We start from the raw sequence: 15,298 nt of genomic DNA on the forward strand, positions 1-15,298 counted from the left end.
ACTTCATTTCTGATTTTGAGGCCCCAAAGTTAAAGATTCGAAGCCGAAGAAGTAACTTGGATTTAAGCTGCTATCCAACATCGAGTCTTCCACATATTTGAAAAAGGTACTTGAAGATTGAATTCTTAATTGCAAGATTGAATTTACACTTGGAGAAGTTTTGGGGATTGCCAAGAGAGAATTCCATGATGTTATTATAGTCATCATAAAAAGAAAGCACCAAATTATTGAAGAACCATCTCAAGATATGATTGATCGAGAGGTTTTAGCTATTGCAGAGGTAATTCTCTATGGATTACAAATTGAGGTGGTTGATTCTAAAGAAGAGATCAACAAGGAATTTATAGAATGATCTCTATGTATGCAGTCTAAGAAGTGTCTTCATCCTTTACTTCAGCCCGTGCAGTATGATGAGATCGAAGATGCGCCTAGATTGGTGCCTCGAAGTCACTAGGCTTGTGCGACTACGAAAATTGTCGTCAAGATTGGTGAGACTAAAACTCCTTGCGTTGCACTTTTGGATCATGGTTCTGAGATTAATGTAATTGTGCGAGGATTATATGATATTGGTAGATGGCCAGTTGATGTTGATCATGGTTGGCGCATGCGTGCAACCAACAACACTACAAGGGATCTATATGCTACTTGCCCAAATCTGAAGATGTCCATTGAAGATGTGGGTGAGTCCTATCACTTCTTTGTACAAAAATCTTGTTCTTATCCTATTTTTTTGGGGCAGCCATTTATTGCTGAGTCTCGGATGGAGACTAAGGTTCTTGATGATGGATCTGCCTATGCACGGATCAGAAGCAAGGATGGGAAGAGAGTTGTTCGGTTCATAACTATTTTTATTAATCATCAGTGGAATAAAGATTCTTTGAGGGATTTCCCTCTTCCAGCAGAAGAGCCAGATTTTTGCTAGGTACCATTGTCTTGTGAGACGATGGTGGTACAAGTTAGGGGAAGCTCTCGCCTCTTGGCAGCGGCAGTTTTTCCTCATGTGTTTATGGTGTATCCACTGAAAGTGCTTTGTTTTTTTATCATATTTTTTATATGCCTAGAGCTACCATGCAATATGTAAGATAAAGTGATAATGAGTTTCTATGTACTTTTATCTAGCATGGTAAATTGGATTGCTCACCAACAACACACTACTCATGTTGTTACAAAGCAATGTGACTGTCCTATCCATCTATATATCCAAGTCATGTAATAGTTTCAAGAGCCAAACTGCCTCACATGCAACTAAGGTTGCATCTCTATACTCTACCTATGTGCTCTAGAGAGCATCTGTGGGATACTTTTTACTACTCTAGTTGACCGTACTACTTTTAAGACTAAAAGTATAACTACTAGTTAATCGTTTGTTATATGTATAGCTAGCCCATCAACATCTATATGGTTGGAGGAGAGGGAGTGTGGGGGGATGGGCCTAGTTGAGTGGTGGGTTGCATGAGGAGGGGGGGAGGGAGCCATGCAATGGCCACGTGGGGGAGGTCCCCTCTCCCCCCTTGACCTATATAAACACCCCCCTGAACCTTGTGAGGGAGGAGAGAAGGCTAGAGGCTGCATGGAGGAAACAAGAGGAAGACCAGAGAGCTACCGACTGAGGGCGAGGAGAGAGAGAGAAGCTACTATTGACGTTGTGCTGCATGGAGAGAGAGAGAGAGGAAAAGGCTGCGAGTTGGAGAGGCTGCCACCGTTGTTGCCGTTACCAAGTCTACCACCAGTCGTTGGGCGAGCACGTTGCCGCCACTGCCTCTGCTGTTGCCGCCGTTGCAGCTTGTGGCACTGAGGCCTCCATGTCGCCACTGGAAGTTGATCACCCCCCCCCCAAGAGACATCATCTTCTGCCATGTATTACCCCCTCCCTCTTCCACGTGGGGGTTGACTAGAGCCAGAAGCTTCTTTTAAGAAGCTTCTAAGGGGCTTCCTTAACACCTAGTCCCGCAAGGCCCCCATAAAACCCTTCCTAGCCCCGGGATATTAAAAGAAAAAGAAGAAGCTCTTAAAGCCTCCATCCCTGCAAGGCCTACTCACAAGATCCCTTTTCGTGAACCCCCTAGTAAGGCCATTCATAGAAGCCCCATTCCCAATAACTTGTAGGAGCCCCATTCCCACAAACAAGCTTAAATTCCCACAAGCGTGCTCGTGGAAACCCTAACTCCCGCAAGCACTCATTAAGCTCCATTTTTCCACAGCTCTCCCACAAAAGGCCGAAGCTCCAACCCCTAAGGCCTTCCATAAGCCAAATCCCGCAAGCCAATTTTTTTTTCAAGGATCTGTACTTCTAAAGGGATCTCCTACCTATGAGGGAGAAGGGCAAAGATCTTGAAGCTGCATACCAAGGCGAGTAATTATTAGACCGCAAAGGCAAACCAAAAGCTGAAATCACGTCTACGATGGCCCCTAAAAACTCACAAGGTGGGCTTGCAGGAGGTTCATCTCCTAGTATTCATGTGGACACCTCCCCGAGCCCACAAGTCCAAGTTTTTAGTAATTTTGGTTCCACGCAAAAGTATTGAATTAATCATGATAACTTCATGCATTAGGAAGCACCCATGCATGCTCAAATTCACCTAGTCAAGTTAAATGCAATTGGAAAATAAAATGGCTATTTGAACATTTACTAGAATTAGCTCAAGATATGAAAATTGGTCATTGGTACTTTCAATGGAATGAATGAAAAAAACATAAGGTGTCTATGCATTTTTAGGACCTTATCAGTAAGTTGCTTTTTTGTGCATTTCAAAGTGATGATCTAGAACACCTATTGCCTATCTTTACAAGGTGGAAATGATTAAAGTGCACCTTTGATTAGGCATGGAAAGATTAATGGCATGTAGCATTTTTAGATAAATCTTCTTGGTAATGATTCATTAAAGAAGACGTTATCACCCGTAGAAAATAACAAAGCATGGAAATAATTCTAAGGGCTACATGAAATAGGTTAACTCAGCTTCAATTGGCATGAATTTCATTTAACTACGTGTAGTTAGGAAAGGATTGCATGTTGCACATGCGTCGTATGCAAGAATTTCATTCATCAAGAGTTGTATTTAGGGAAAAGATGCATGGTTCATTTAAGCATGAAATCTCAAAAGCTTAGAAAAAGAATAGTGGCATGATTTGTGAATGCAAGTCCTAGTAGGATCAATGGAGGTTATGCCAAAATTTAACATGCGTTTTGGTCTTAACAAGAAAAGTTAGGGATTGTGAATCTAATTGTACGTAAAGGCAATGAATCGTGTGCTTATGTGAATTGTGGCATGTTGCAACTTGTTTTCTCCTTCAGATCAAGTTAACATATCTAGGAATGGTTTGTCCTTGTCGCAATACAAGTAGATCGAATTACCTAAATCACCTAACCCGCAAGGGATTTGCATAGGTTGGTTCAATTGATACGATAAATACCCCAAGTGCTAAGTAGGTTTTAGCATGATAAAGACTCAACTTAGTTTCTCACTTGTTGCCAAGTCGAAACCCTCATATCCAAAGGTCCTACCCACATTCACAAAATGTAGGGACAATTGGATGCTCTTGGGAGAAAACGATCTAGGGTTTCTACCCTAAGGATCACTCATTCAAATTATGATACTTGGATTAAGTTGGAATCCCTAGGACTGAAGTATCGGCCTAGTCCAATGAGGAATGGGTTGGGTAAGATGACACCCTAAACCCTGTTTCTTATCTAATCATGATTCTGTGACCAGAAAACGCCATTCAATGGGCGAAATGATCCCATGGAATAGATGCGACACTTGTGTAACAAGTTGCAACGTCGCATGGTCTTGTGGTTTGGTCACAAGAAAGAGTTACCATTCCTTGGAATGAGGTTGGCAGGTTCTTACACAAGTTTAACTTGCAAGAGGATGAGTATTCATCCTCCTATAGCACCATTCTTGGGGAAAATTTGCCAAGATAAGGGAAATTAGATATGTGCTTGGAAGCAAAGGATCAGTGGACAATTTAGAGCGATATGGTCGCCAGGATTTATTGTTAATGTATGAAACCTAAGGTGTTGGCTAAGTTGGGCTAATAGGGTATGTCCCTAACCCAAGGACAAAGGGGAGAACAAACAAACCCTTGGGGATCTTGCCAAGACGCAATTGATCCCGAATCGAATGTTGGATGCATTCAGAGAGAAGGATTCACTCCTTAGCAGTTGCCCAAATAAACAACCACTATAATTGATTGTGCTTGTAACAATTTAGAGAGCACTATTTACATTGTTTGCTCAAGGAACTAATGGATGGAAAGATATTTAATGTTTTAGGTTGAAGGCCTGAAGGGAGAGGCAGCTTTAGTTACCCCCGATTGTCTGCCTGACCCTAACTAAGGGGGTTGTTAGCCGCGCCAGGAACATGGACCAAACCCCCCTCGTGAGGTCTTTCCGTTGAGCACTACTTGGAGTAGGAGGACACTTGGGTGCCAAGGGGGCTCTGGCCGTAAATCCCTTGCCTTTCGGGCCCTACAAAAGAGGTCAATGTGACTCGGGATTGGATCTCAAGGCCCGCATGCTAGTCTATGGGCGGAATCTTGGATTAGTAATCCTTGTGAATTGCTGGATAGCCTTCAGGCAGATTATGGATAGCCTTTGGGCGGATTATGGATTATCCTGTTGGATGGACTTTATGGATGTATTCCAAAGATAAACAAGATAACCTATTGTAAAGGAATTTGTTTGACATTGCTTTTCTATGTTAAGTGCTAAGATTACGTGAAGGAACTAGTGTCTAATGGCCTAATTAAGAAAGTTGTTTGATGCATGTCCAACTAAATGTGGTAGGTAATTAGACAACTAAAGCAACCTTGAGAAAAGTGCGGTGAATGTGGCCATGGGTCCGTCCTACGGATGGGTGGTCCCAGTTGGCCGGGAACTTTTCTCAATGGGAATGGACAGCAAGGAGCTCTTCTCAAAGGAAATGAACAGCAAGGGCACTGACCTAGAGTTTAGGTTACAAAAATCCCAATTTGTGTTGTTTTAGGGGAATGGAATGGGACTATGCCATATGGGCAGAAAGGTCGAGCCTTGCATCCCTCTCATTTCCCATTCTCCTTGAACCAAGTACGTCATGAATCCGCCTCGTCCCTAGCATTTCTGCGTAAAGTAGTTTGCTTGGGATTCGACACTAGCTGTCGTTTAGGAAAATGACCATTAGGGGAAGCCCCGATCCTAAGTGAGAATGGCCGGAATACTTCCGCTACGTGGCAGATGTGGGAAGTCGTAGATCGCAAACCCCGTAACATTCCATGGGAGTGCCGGGCGGAGCTTTCTAGACTCTCTTTCCAATGGACTGCCAAGATGTGTCCTGAAAGGGAACAGGTGGACATGTTACAGTTGGTATCAGAGCGAACCAATGAAAGATCTTTCTTTATAATAAATATTAATAAGAAGAAGTAAGAAAAATGTCGTTATTTAGAACATTTCCTTACTTTCGATGTTGTCTTGCAGAATTATGAATCATGGAACATGTTCTTAGTGTTCTGAGTCATGTTTATGACCGCGATGCATTCCTCAAATTATCGATGAAGGATCGATATGATGAACATCCTAGACCGTATTTATAATCCATCGCCTTTGTACGTGGAACAGAGGTGGACGGGTGACTCAGGAATCTACTACATAGTGGCCCACCGATTTGCGTACATTCAAACCAACCTAAAGGGAATCAAGTGGTTGGAGGACCTGAAGATTGTGAAGCTGTTTATTTTTGTTGAGGCTCATGTAAACACAACTTTACATGTTGAAGGTCGGAGGGTCGAGCTGAACTCATATGTATACGAGGAAGTGACCTACATAATCCCCGCCGACAGGATCAAGGTGTTGGGACGCTATGAGAAGAATGGGTACCAAAGGAAAGGATACCCTAATCTTTTGATGACTTATCGATTCCTGAAGATCCATGACCCGAAACCATTCTATTATCCAGTTCCCGTGGCTAAATGTAACACAACATTATTCTCCCCAAACTAATGTAATAGTTGCTCTATCATCCCAGGAAATATTGTACTCCGAAAGGGCTATTCCCATATAAATGAAATAAGACTTCTTTTATCAATGTTTGTCTTGGCTATGAGAATTGATAGAAAGTTAAGTGGCTAGGTTTCTTGCTGAAAGATGAATTGGGTATAAAATATAAACATAATGATTAGCGAGTTGTAATGTTAATAATCCTCTATTCAGGCACAACCCCAGGTACAGGTTCCCAGTCCGTCCCCTACATCAAGTACGGCTGTGATTCAGGAGAAGAAGTTTCTTCTCAAGAAGATCAAGCCGCCAGAATTTGATGGGAAAGGAAGGACTATCCAAGCGGATGCTGAGATTTGGATAGAGTCCATGGAAGATTACTTTGAAGTGGCCGGTACTACACCCGCCAACCAGGTGATGCTCACCAAGCTGAAGCTCACCGGGGAAGCCACGCTTTGGTGGAAGCAATGGTGCAGAGATCAAGGGATCTCAAAAGGATCCATTACCTAGGAAAAGCTGAAGAAAGCTATGCAAGGAAGATACTTACCACCTACGTATCGCACGCAAAAATTGAATGAGTTCTACGAGCTAAAATAACTGGGTCTGACTCTTGACGCATACTACTCAAAATTCGTCTCACTTCTGAAGTATGCGCCAGAGATGGATATGACATAGCAACTGTCGAATTTTTGTGCCGGCTTAGACCCACCAGTGAATACCCACCTCAAATCTATGCACCCAATAGATCTACAGGTCGCACTCATTCAAGCTGCGCCCATAATTCAAGAGGTGCAGGCTAGGCCAAGAAGTAACAAGACTTGGTTTTATAATGATCAAAATAGAGGAGCTTATAGGCCCCAAGCGAAGAGTGTTCAAGGTCAAAATCGGGGACAAAGAAAGAAAGAAAGAAAGGACCAATAATGTCAACAACTTTGTCCCTACCCAAAGCAATGGTCGAAATCTTTGTTGTTTCCACTACAACGAGCTCAGTCATTTCAAAAGGCAATGTCCCAAGCTTGGCGAAGGACAACATCAAGCTCCTTTCCAAGGAACTGGCTGTGGGGCCAGGGAGCCGCCACCCGAGGCAGAGGAAGAATCGCCTATGTTGCCAACAGGGAATTATGCGAAGAATAAGACTCGACAATGGAAGCAAAGTTTGAGAGGGCAACAGTCCATGCCGCTCTTCACAAGAAAGGCCCGAATTGCCAGTTTTCGGTGATTCAAGACTATCAAAGTAAAGATTTTAAAACCTTGATTGATTGTGGCAGTACGCATTCCTTTATCTCACCAACTTATGCAAGAAGATTAGGAATAGCCACAGTAGAAGCACCTACCTTGCTTGTGGAATTAGCAAATGGTCGAGAGGTCACTTGTACCATGAAAACTGCTAAGGTGGAATTCTTTCTAGGAGGAAAGTCAACTTCGGTCAGATTCAGGGTCATGAACCTAGGTATCCATGAGTATTTGCTCAGAATGGATTGGCTTAAACCTAATGACACCCACATTCATTGTGGAAAGGGCCAAGTTTCCTTTCGAAACTCTGAAGGGGAATTAGTCACAACTCAAGGAGAGACTAGAAAGCCAAAAATTCAATTGGCCAAAGCATCTCGGATTATAAAGGGAGTTAGAGAGGGACTACCTGTCTACTTGATTAAGCTTAATAAGCTAGATCAAAAGCAGGAGTCTAATGAAGAAACATCATGGCTAAAGGAGTACGTGGACGTATTTCCTAAAGAGCTGACAAAACTCCCGCCTCAAAGGGAAGTGGATCATGAGATCAAGCTAGTGCCAAGAGCTGCGCCAATTACAAAGAGGCCTTATAGAATGTTCATCCCAAAAGAAATTGAGTTGAAGGAGAAACTCAAGCAACTATTAGATCAGGGCTACCGTCCTAGCAGTTCACCATGGGGAGCTCTAGTGCTGTTCCAGAAGAAGAAAGATGGAATGCTTCGACTATGTATTGATTACAGCGGGTTGAATCAACCAACCGTTAAGAACAAGTACCCTATTCCTAGAATAGACGAACTTCTTGACCGTCTTCAGGGTGCAAATATTTTCTCCAAGATTGATCTCAGGTCTGGTTACTATTAGATAAGGATCAAGGAAGAGGATATCCCAAAGACGGCCTTCAACACAAGATATGGACACTTCGAGTTCCTAGTTATGTCGTTCGGGCTTACGAATGCACCTGCCACCTTCAACAAGTTAATGCAGGATATCTTTAGGCCATATCTTGATGAATTCGTACTCATCTTCTTCCATGACACCTTAGTCTATTCCAAACATGAAGAAGATCCTGAACGCCAGCTTTGCATTGTCCTTGAAATAATGAGGGCACACAAGCTTTAAGAGATGTTCTAGAATGGCCAATACCGACAACTATCAAAGAAATACGCAGTTTTCTTGGATTGATAGGATGTTATAGGGTCTTCATCAAAACTATGCTTTGATTGCAGTACCTCTGACGGATTTGTTGAAGAAGCAAATATCAATCACATGGTCAACTGCCAAACAATCTAGCTTTGATAGATTAAAGAAAAATTTGGTATCAGCACCTATCCTGAAACTTCTGGACCTCAGTAAGGAGTTCGAAGTAGTAACTAACGCTAGCACGCTTGCCTTAGGATGTGTGCTCATGCAAGAAGGTCATCCTGTAGCATACTCTTCAAGGAAACTGAAGAGCCATGAGAAGAATTATGCTACCCATGATCTAGAACTGTGTTAGCTGTCATCCATACTCTAAAGATTTGGAGACACTACCTGTTGGGTAACAAGTTTACCCTAGTGACGAATCATAAAAGTCTCAAGTGGATCTTTACCCAGAACGAGCTCAACATGAGGCAACGTCGATGTATTGATGTGCTGGAGGAGTATGATTTTGAAATTAAATACTGGCTTGGAAAGGAGAATGTATTTTCTGATACACTCAGTCACAAGGCATTCCTTAATTCCCTAATCTTGCAAAATCCATCAATAGCTAGATCTCTAGCCACAAAGGTGTCCATGCCAAACAACCCAATACTTGAGCTAGATAGAGAAGAAGCATGCCATGATCTAGCCTATCAAAAGATGCTAAGGGAGATCCCTATCAAAGATCAGGACCAGAAGCTACAACCTAAGTATCATGAATTCTCTATCAATAGTGGACTTGACTACTATAGAACGAGATTATGCATATCGGCAAGCCAATCACTTAAGCTAAAGATACTTTGGGAAGCTCATGATTCCCCTTTCTTAGGACATCCCGGCTATGCCAAGACTCTCAATGCAGTCAAGAAGATCTACTTCTGGGAGAGGCTTAAAGGTGAAATTCTCAAATATGTCACTGAGTGTTTGTCTTGTCAACGTATTAAGGTTGAACATGTCAAAATTCCAGGAAATTTGCAACCACTTGACATTCCCCAAATGAAATGGGAATTCATTAGTATGGACTTTGTTGTTAGCCTACCCCAAGTTCAGGGAGGATACAACTCCATCATGGTTGTGGTTGATATGCTTACTAAGGTTGCACACCTTATTTCCGTTAAGACAAACTATAAAGCCTCAGACATTGCAAGGTTTTTTATCAAGGAGATATTCAAGCTACATGGGTTGCCCAGAAGAATCATTAGTGATCGTGATTCTCTCTTCACATCACACTTCTAGAGAGCTATCTTTGAAGCCATTGGGACTCAACTCTGTTTTAGTATAGCCTACCATCCCCAAACTGATGGCCAAACGGAGCGAGTCAATCAAGTCATCGAGGATATGCTAAGGGCACACTGTTGCCGTGAACCAAAAAGGTGGATTCAATACTTGCCTTTGGTTGAATTTTTCTACAATGCTTCTTACCAACAAAGCATTCAGATGACCCCTTTCCAAGCATTGTATGGGTATGATTGTTGAAGTCCCTTAAACTTCTCAGATCCAACCTTGAGGGTTGAAGCTTCAAGGCAGATGCTGGAAGAGATGGATGACCAAATGAAGTCAATTAGATAGGACATCCAAGCCGCCAAGGATAGATAGAACGCATACACGCATTTGAAATGCCAAGATAGAATATTCGACGAAGGAGACATGGTCTTCATTCACATATGCCCAAAGAAGAGTTCCCTACCCTTAGGAGATTGCAAGAAGTTAAGTCCAAGGTATTGTGGGCCATACAAGATCCTCAAGTGCCTAGGACCCAATGCTTATAGACTGCAACTCCCTGAGAACCTAAAGGTTCATAATGTATTCAATATCAGCCTATTGAAGAAGTATGTACCTAATCCTAGCCATGTACTTGATGACCAACAAGTTGTAATGCCTAGCCAAGGGGTCCTTAAGCTATGGCTTGATAGGATCTTAGATGTTAGGGAAAGACAACTGAGATCCAGAACCTTGAGAGAATGCCTCATCCAGTGGAAAGATTATCCCAAGGAGGATTCCACTTGGATGGATGAAAGCACTCTCAACCAGCAATACCCCCAGTTTTTCTTGAGATGAGGACATCTTGATTCTTCCAAGGGGGAGAGAATGTAATATTCCCGCTCGTGAATATTCACTTCCCGCACACTACGTAAACCCTGAGCAAGGGCATCTTCTGTATGGAAAATGCCAACCACTTATTCCGTAACCCGCATGCGTGGCAATCATGACCTCCACATTAGCAAAGCGAGCCCAGAGGTTCACACCTGCAAACCCCGAGTAAACACCCTCTTGGGAGGGGCAAAAATGGATATTATTAAGCAAAATTTTTTAAATTTTTAACCCTTTTCCCCCTGTCGATGCACGGCTAGAGGAGAGGGAGTGTGAGGGGATGGGCCTAGTTGAGTGGTGGGCTGCATGAGGAGGGGGGAGGGAGGCATGCAATGGCCACATGGGGGAGGTCCCCTCTCCCCCCTTGACCCATATATACCCCCCCCCCCCCCCCAAGCCTTGTGAGGGAGGGGAGAAGGCGAGAGGCTGTGTGGAGGAAACAAGAGAAAGAGCAAAGAGCTACCAACTGAGGGTGTGGAGAGAGAGAGAAGCTACTGTTGACACTGTGCTGCGTGGAGAGAGAGAGAGAGAGGAAAAGGCTACGAGTCGGAGAGGCTACCACTACTGCCGTTACCAATTCTGCCACCAACCGCCGGGCGAGCACGCTGCCGCCACTCCCTTTGCTGCTGCCGCCGTTGCAGTGTGTGGCACCGAGGCCTCCACTTTGCCACAGGAAGTCGATCATCCCCCCAAGAGACATCATCTTCCACCATGTACTACCCCCTCCCTCTTCCATGTGGGGGTTGACCAGAGCCAAAAGCTTATTTTAAGAAGCTTCTAAGGGGCTTCCTTAACACCCAGTCCCGCAAGGCCCCCATAAAACCCTTCCTAGCCCTGGGAGTTTAAAAGAAAAAGAAGAAGCTCTTAAAGCCTCCATCTCCGCAAGGCCCATTCACAAGAGCCCTTTTCGCAAACCCCCTAGTAAGGCTTCAATTTCCGAAACTCCATTCATAGAAGCCCCATTCCCAAGAACTTGTAGGAGCCCCATTCCCGCAAACAAGCTTAAATTCCCACAAGCGTGCTTGTGGAAACCCTAATTCCCGCAAGCACTCATTAAGCTCCATTTCCGCAACTCTCCCGCAAAAGGCCCAAGATCCAACCCCTAAGGCCTTCCATAAGCCAAATCCCGCAAGCCGATTTTTTTTTCAAGGATCCGTACTTCTAAAGGGATCTCCTACCTATGAGGGAGAAGGGCAAAGATCTTGAAGCTGCATACCAAGGCGAGTAATTAGTAGAACGCAAAGGCAAACCAAAAGCCAAAATCACATCTACGATGGCCCCTAAAAAGTCACAAGGCAGGGTTGTAGGAGGTTCATCTCCTAGTATTCATGTGGGCATCTCCCCTAGCCCACAAGTCCAGGTTTTTAGTAATTTTGGTTCCACGCAAAAGTATTGAATTAATCATGATAACTTCATGGATCAGGAAGCACCTATGCATGCTCAAATTCACCTAGTCAAGTTAAATGCAATTGGAAAATAAACTGGCTATTTGAACATTTACTAGAATTAGCTCAAGATATGAAAATTGGTCATTAGTACTTTCAATGGAATGAATGAAAAAAGCATAAGGTGTCTATGCATTTTTAGGACCTTATCAATAAGTTGCTTTTTTGTGCATTTCAAAGTGATGGTCTAGAACACCTATTTCCTATCTTTACAAGGTCGAAATTATTAAAGTGTACCTTTGATTAGGCATGGAAAGATTAATGGCATGTAGCATACGCTTCATTAAGGAAGTCATTATCACCCGTAGGAAATAGCAAAGCATGGAAATAATTCTAAGGGCTACATGAAATAGGTTAACTCTAGCTTCAATTGGCATGAATTTCATTTAACTACATGTAGTTAGGAAAGGATTGCATGTTGCACATTCATCGTACGCAAGAATTTCATTCATCAAGAGTTATGTTTAGGGAAAAGACGCATGGTTCATTTAAGCATGAAATCTTAAAAGCTTAGAAAGAAGAATAGTGGCATGATTTGTGAATGCAAGTCCTAGTAGGATCAATGGAGGTTGTGCCAAAATATAACATGTGTTTTGGTCTTAACAAGAAAAGTTAGGGATTGTGAATCTAGCCGTACGTAAAGGCAATGAATCGCGTACTTATGTGAATTGTGGCATGTTGCAACTTGTTTTCTCCTTTGGATCAAGTTAACATCTCTAGGAATGGTTCGTCCTTGTCTCAAGACAAGTTGATCAAATTACCTAAATCACCTAACCTGTAAGGGATTTTCATAGGTTGGTTCAATTGATACGATAAATACCCCAAGGGTTAACTAGGTTTTAGCACGATAAAGACTCAACTTAGTTTCTCACTTCTTGCCAATTCAAAACCCTCATATCCAAAGGTCCTACCCACATTCACAAAATGTAGGGACAATTGGATGCTCTTGGGAGAAAACGATCTAGGGTTTCTACCCTAAGGATCACTTGTTCAAATGATGAAACTCGGATTGAGTTGGAATCCCTAGGACTGAAGTATCGGCCTAGTCCAATGAGGAATGGGTTGGGTAAGATGACACCCTAAACCCTGTGTCTTATCTAATCACGATTCCGTGACTAGAAAACACCATTCGATGGGTGAAATGATCCCATGGAATAGATGTGACACTTGTGCAACAAGTTGCTGTTGAGATATCGAGCTCCACTCGTGATACACCAGGGTGACCGTTGTGTATTTATGTCACCGACTTGTCAGATGCAGACGCGGTTGGTACACCGCCCATGAATAATAGCTACATGTTAGCTATCCTTATCTACTCTAGTTCGTGGCTCAGTTAGTATGCCACCTTAGTTAGTTGAGTTTGGTTTGAGACCCATATATAGGGTTCTTCTATTTCTTTGTACTTGAGTTCTTTTGGCTTACACAACTAAGAAGAGGAAAATTGTTTTCAGCCTCCACCCTTGTGTGTCTTCCCCCATTGTGCAAGCAAGAAAGGTACAAGTGAGACTCCTTCCTTCTCTCCCACAATCTTGACATGGTATGAGAGCCTTGTTTGTGGTAAGGAGCTCAAGAAAGCAAGCCAAGCTCGCAGTGTTCTGGTAAGAGGAGCAGTGTTGCTTTCATTTTCTGTTTTGGGAGCAGATCTCTACAGGTAGCACAGCCGGAAAGTGAAGGAGTGCATTGTCTCAGGTTGAGACACCCTTCGCGGTGAAGCAAGAGGGCAGTATATGCTACGGGAGAGGGCTTTAGCCTTTGGTGACCTTGTTTTTTTTATTTGAGGCCATTTCAGGGCCTGTTTTGGAGGCGGAAGTTTTCTGCATGCACTCAGGAAAAGACCCAGTTTTATGCTGTGCAACCACTGTTCTACAGGTCGGTGAAAAGTTACTGTAGAAATTGCAATGTATGCTTGTGTGCAGAGACATTGGGAGTTACAGAATCATCCCTATTGCCTGTTGATGCAAAATTGTCACTAGGAAGTGACTGTGTGGTCAAATACCACTTTCGTCAGTTTTGCAGATTTGCCTTTGTGAGGCTGAAGCTGTGTTCTTTGCAGTGACAGAATTTTTTGCAGTGTTTCGTAATGGCGTCTGATTCTCTCTCACAGATTGTCACTGAAAAGCTTGACAAGAACAAGTTTCAAGCATGGAAGTTTAGAATGACAAATTTCCTTATGGGAAAAGGATATTGGGAATTTGTTGCAGGAAATGAAGAAGAACCAGTTCTTCCTGATGTTCCCAATCAACAGCAAATGTAGGCATTTAAAGCATGGCATGAGAGAGCCAGGAAAGTTATGTACTGGCTGTCTATCAGCATTTCAGACTCTATGATTGTGCATATTCAAGATGCAAGTACGCCAAAGGAGGCATGGGATACTTTGTCAAAAATGTATAGCACAAATACGCAAGCCAGGAAAATGCAGCTCAAGCAAGAGTTGCATAATGTGCAAAGAGAAAATATGAGCATCAATGACTACCACATGAAGGTGAAGAAGATTGCAGATGCACTTGCTTCCATTGGGTTGCCAGTGGAAGATGATGATTTAGTTTCTGTGACCTTGAATGGTCTAGGAAAGGATTATGCACAGTTTCGGACATCCATTTTAGTTCGTGAAAGATTTCCTAATTTTGAGGAGCTGATTGCTCTTCTAATTTCTGAGGAGCAAAGAAATGGTGGTGCATCTTCTTCAGGAGGAACTTCAAAAGAAGCTGTCTTCTACTCAAATGCTGGAAGAGGTAGAGGCAAAGGTAGAGGAGGCCGATTTGGAGGCCGTGGTAGAAATCAGAATATGCAGCAAACTCAAAAAAACCAGTCCTATGGAGGAGGACGTGGTAACTTTAGAGGCAGGGGGAGCCAAAGAGGTCGTGGTGGATGGCAAAGAGGCCAAAATGCAAACAGTAATGTTGAATGCTACTATTGTGGTAAAATGGGTCATATGGCTAAAGACTGCTATAAAAAGCAAAATGACATCATGAATGGAAAACTACAACAAGGAAATTATGCATCCTCTAGTAGACAGGGTGATGACAGAAATGAGCACTTGTTTATGGTGCAGTACATGAACAATTCTGTGACAAGTGCAAAAGAAAGCAATGATGTATGGTATGTTGACTCAGGTGCATCAAACCACATGACAGGTCATGCAGAATGGATGGAGGATGCAAGAAAAATGGAAAAACCAAGATTTATGGAGACTGGTGATGATACTGCACATCCTATTGTGCAGATTGGAAAATTTCCTTTGTCTATGCAGGATGGGAAAAAGAAATACCTGTCCGATGTATTTCATGTCCCGAATATCACCAAGAATCTGGTTTCTGTTGGTCAAATGGTTGAGCAGGGCTTGCAGGTCAGATTTAATCCTCATGGATGCTTTGTTGAGGAT

This window comes from Lygodium microphyllum, chromosome 29, assembly GCF_053477565.2.
Source record: "Lygodium microphyllum isolate KBCC chromosome 29, Lygodium_microphyllum_v1.1.10, whole genome shotgun sequence".
Classification (NCBI taxonomy): domain Eukaryota; kingdom Viridiplantae; phylum Streptophyta; class Polypodiopsida; order Schizaeales; family Lygodiaceae; genus Lygodium; species Lygodium microphyllum.